The following is a 5,286-nucleotide window of genomic DNA, read 5'->3' as shown; positions in this document are numbered from 1 at the left end:
AAATTTTAAATGAAAAAGAATTTTTCTTTATCTCCATCACATGGCGAAAAAAATTGCATCTAAGCTTGATATCTTGGTTGATCAGCCTCCTAAACGAATTTGGTATCTTGTAGTCAGAATATATATACTTCTAACATCATCTGAATTTGTATTTATGTTTTGTTTCAAATTATATTTTTCTAAAAACAAGAGTAAAAATAGTAATCTTCAATGCTCTTATTGATCTAAAATTTTATTACTTTTTAATTGAAACAGTTAAGAAATTTTGGGGCGTACAGTTACAAGGACACCTCAATGTCTTATAGAAGTTAGCGCAAAATTTAACCTGAAGATTTTTATTTTTAAAACTTCATTTATATGTTCTGAAACTGAATTTTATAAGACCCTATGGATTGCCAAAATAAATATTTGCAAGTACATTATTAGTCTGGCAGTCAATATTTTAGTGTCTTTAGATCTAGCTCATAGCTAGGTTACTCCTAAATTAGCTCTATTCAGATTATAAATCTTAATTACTTTATTATTTTTTATGTAAAACATCTCGGTATCAAGTAGATTATGTCATTATCATAATCGATAAATTAGATATTATCAACACAAAGGCAATTCGCTGAATTGTAATCAATTGTAAAATTGATCATAAAACACCACTTAGTAATGGTGTTGAATTGACTAATTTAGTTTGAAATAGATTTGATTTTGTTGTATAACCCCCTATTAATAACCAAAATTATTAAGATATTTCCTTTAAAATTTGAGTTATGGATTAAACATTAATTATTTTAATAAAAATTTATGAATATTGATTATTAATTTATTGGATGTTTTTCATTAAGCTAAAAATATTTCGCAAATTTTTTTATCAGAAAAATTTCTTTTCTAGATTTACCACTATGGGCTGCAGCTTATATTTTAAATAAATTTTAGTATTTCACCAAATTTATATTAAATTAATTAAATATTGAATAATACGATTTTAATATTAATATATGAAATTTTTAGATTTTATTTTAATTTTATTATGTATATTTATTTTATTTTTTTAAGAAAGTATAATCACTCTTATTTATAATTAAATTTAAAAATATATATTAAAAATAATATCATTTAAACTATTTGTAAAATATATAAAAATTGTATAATAAAAAAAAATAAAATAAAAATAATTAGTATAGTAAATTGTATGTTGGGTGGGAGGAGGTCAAGAAAGAGAGCCTTGGATGGCAATGCAGTTAGATCTGCATATATCAATAGATATGCGCTGTGAGATAGACGCCTTCCTGTGGGTCACCAGTGATGGGCGGATTTTTTTACCAAGAGATTTGAAGAAGGTTAGGGCATGATTGCCCAAAAAAACCGGTTGTGTCGGATATGATTGTTATGAGATTGCAAATAGTTAGGGAAGTGTATTTGATAATTTTAGAGTTTTCAGTACGCACGAATGAGTTGTTATTAAAAGAGGGAGCAAATCGGTCGATACAAGTATAATCCCATGCTAATGGAGTTCCAATACTCCATGGTATTAATGTCAGCCTATCTGGCCGTGTATTATTCTCGGTTGAGAGGCCACAGGGTTCAAGGGTTGCTAGAATTTGAGCTGAGCGTAGAGCACGGAGAATGGTGCCATTAACTGCACTGTGTCGAGAATGTCTACCTTTAGAGAATTGACAATGAAGAGGATGATGTCCAAAACAATCAACGGGTTGGGAACATAATGTACATGTGGAGTTGGCCAGTATTTTACAACCAAGACGGAGACCTATTGCTATGTGTAATTCTTCGTTTGTTAAGAGAAGTCCTAAGTTTGAGCTGGGCAAAGCTTCTAACCATTCATAGCCCGATAGGGAAGGCAAAAGTTGTGAAACTTGCAGTTGCGGGAGAGGGTGATGATCAACTGTTAAGGATTCATCAACTGTAATGGGAGATAATAAATGTGAAAGGATTGACGGGGATCCCAAAGCAGCACTCGATATTAGATATTCAACGGAGTGGCATATTAAGGGAAGATCCCAGGCATGTTTCGTGATGTGGGGATTGAAGCAGAGGGAATTCTCTTTCCAGATTGTTAGGGCGTGGGGAATGTGGGGGTCTGTGGGGTTATCGTTAAGTGATATAATAATTAAGCGGCAGCTTGATTCTGAGGCTAAAAAAGCAGCAAGACTGAGTGACGCGAGTGATCTTAAGCCAAGACCCCCAAATTTAGAGGGTAAGGATGCCTGCATCCAAGAATTAGGGCTGAATTTTATATTAAGGATGCCTTCTAAAGAGTCGTTGATTCTATTTGGGTGAGAATTTCCGGGAATAAGAAAAGTGGGTCAGAGCGGAAGGCATGGTGGATTTTTGGGATAAGGAAAAAGTTTTAGAGAAGGAAGAAAGCTGATGGGAGGGAAGGACTTGAAGGATTTTATGTAAAAGGTGCAAATTACGGAGAAATTTTGTTTTGAAATATTCGATTGCTTTATTGCCGCCTATTGGAGATCCAAGATGTGTGAACCCGGATAGGTTAATGGGTGTGAAGTTATGTGGAACGATAAAGGTTTCATCTGGTGAATAAAATTCGCATTTGTTGTTATTAAGAGACAACCTTGTAATATTGGTTAGATTATTTATTATAGGCGCTATTTTAAGGAGTTTATCATATGGACCAGCAAGGGTTCCATCATCCAAATACCAAACATTGAGGGTCAAATTTGTCTCACGGTTTATCGATTCAATGATAGACTGGATACCTAGGCAAAAAAGGGCAGGTCCAAGGGGATCACCCTGTTGAATGCCTTGCCTTGATTCAATTATTGTATTGTTGAATTTAAGGTAGGATGAATTGTTATAAGAGGCAAAAAGATATGGAGAATATTCTGGAAAATCGTTGCAGAAAATAGGGAGAAAGTGTTCCGTTTTAAAGAGTTAAAGGCGTTTTTAAAATCCACTTTTAGTATACAGTTTTAGTGGAGTGAAGTTGGATACGTGTGGCGTGGGAGGCCGCTCACAACCGAAAGGTATGATGAAGCCAAGCTGATGGGGATCTAAACGCTCGGTGAGCTTGTTTTTAATGCGGGTACAAATGATTTTAGATATACGATTGGGCGTATGCCGCCATCTTTTTTGTTTAAGGCTATTAAGCGTGCACCGTGAATAAGAGGTTGTACTGTAGAAGGTATGTTGTCGTTTAAAATATGATTGAGTAGAGTTGTTATATTGTGTATAAGTTCAATGTTGGTGGTTGTTGATTTGGTAAGGTCCTGAAGGTATATAGCTCTAAAACCGTCAAGTCCTCCTGAGGAGTCTTTTCTGAAAGAGGCCATTGCCTTAGTAACTTCTATAACAGTTAAATGAGGAGTAGGAATGGATAGAGGTGGTTGTGGAAATTCATTAAAATCTTGGGGATGTATAGATTGTAATAAGAGTATAGTGTCCAAATTGTCAAGAGATATGGTGTCTTCGGAAACTGCTAAATTTAAAGCTGCTTTAATATTACATGCGTTAATTTTACGGTTGATAAGTTTAGCCTTTAAATTTGGGATGTTATGATTATAGTTAGGTCTTGAAGAGCAAGAGGCATTGCTGTTAAGGATTGAGTTGTTTAATTGACACTTAATTTGTTTTGTTAAGTTAAATTTTGTTGATGGAGCCTTTAAGTGGGTAAAACAAAATTCAAATAGTTTTACCAGTTGTCAGCATTTGTAATATTATTATTGAGTGATTGAATAGTCATATTTAGTTTATTGGCTGTGAGTGTTATAACTCCTCGAGGAATCCTAGATAATGTCAAGGGTAGTGTGTTATAAAAATGATCATTTATCCATACTGGGATTGGAGAATTATTGGTAGAGCATTGGGAGAGTGCATCAAAAACAGGTTGAATATTATTAAAGCAGGGTAGCTGTATGAAGGAAGGTCTATTTGGGCTATTGGTAGTGAGACACCTGAGAGAGGACATCTATTTTTCCCGGAGGCCATGGGTCGCTATTTTCCCATTTTTGGTAACAGAAATGTTTATTTTCCCATTTTTGGTAACAGAAATGTTTTTAGAACAGACAGAACATTTTGTGTAGTTAAACATATTATGTATTTATCTGAAATGTCTTTATATTGATATAAGGATGAAATTGAAATTAAATTATAAGATACTATTGTTGATTATTAAGTGTTTCTTGACAGCATCTTATTTTATTTCATATTCATTTATAGGTTCTTTCAAGAAAATGATTTCATAATGAAACATAGTCAATCTTCAATGTGGGATATGAGTACAATGTCAATATGTATTTATCTGAATTGTAAAATACTATTGTTGTTGATTATTAGCTATTTTCTTGGCAGCATCATAATTTTAGTACATATTCATTTATAGGTTATTTAAAGAAACTGAAATATCAATGATAAATTCATTAAGCAAGAAAATAGAGCGCTACTTAGCTATTTTATAACAAGAAGCGCTTTACTTCCATCGCCGTTTAAAAAAAAATTGGAACTCTATAGCTACCGCTACTGAAAAAACTAGTGCCCAACCTTTCAACTCGATCAATGTTTAAAATAAAATTTGAATAAAGGAATTATTGCTAGCTGAGAGTAAAAAATTACCATCCATTGATAACAGTGATAAAAATATTTATAGATGCCTATAATGTGTTTAAGTAATTCTTATAATAAGACTGTCATTGAGAGCTCTTATTTATATTTTAGAAACTATTTTAAATTTTTAAAAAAAACTACTCTCAAGTCTCAACCCATAATATCTTATATTAAAGTGGATATTGCCTTTTAAATTTATTTATTTAAAAAATATTTTATATTCAAGCTTTTTACCAGTCATCTCCATTTCTCGACTATTGCTAGAATGAACTTGCTTAGATTCTTCTAGAAAAATAATTATATTAATAAAAAAATAATATCATATAAATATTGGTTATGCTATGAACTTATGATACTAAAGTTGATATCAAAATATGTTTTATTTTGTCATTGAAAAATTAACTAAAGAATATCAGAGATTATTAATATAAAGATTAATTAGATTCATACACATACCTTCAGGCACTCGGCAACTTATCATTGCTAAAGAAATGAAGGCTAAAATGATGAATATCTGTTTTGATATTGTAATAGTATTATATATATATATAACTATTTTCCTACCCTTAATAACGGAGAATCAATTTGTAACATTTTTACAAGTGTTTAAATTTTATTAGTGTTTTAAATAATAGAAATTTTTTAAATAAACATATATGTTATTGAATTATAAAATAAAATTAAGAAATTATTAATTAGTGTATATTATTAAGG

At 31.4% G+C, this 5,286-nt stretch overlaps 1 long non-coding RNA gene across 1 annotated transcript; it reads right to left on the bottom strand.

The window, feature by feature from the left end:
* LOC135928968 (uncharacterized) lies at nucleotides 1–5,286 on the bottom strand. The gene is made up of 4 exons (XR_010572430.1): nucleotides 5,137–5,286; nucleotides 5,029–5,086; nucleotides 4,807–4,857; nucleotides 1–140 (listed from the first exon to the last, which is right to left on the bottom strand). It is a non-coding gene; the product is annotated as an uncharacterized LOC135928968 (long non-coding RNA).

Source organism: Gordionus sp. m RMFG-2023, chromosome 4 (genome assembly GCF_954871325.1).
Source record: "Gordionus sp. m RMFG-2023 chromosome 4, tfGorSpeb1-WG-v2, whole genome shotgun sequence".
NCBI lineage: Eukaryota > Metazoa > Nematomorpha > Gordioida > Chordodea > Parachordodidae > Gordionus > Gordionus sp. m RMFG-2023.
This window is presented reverse-complemented; position numbering and strand designations above follow the sequence as displayed.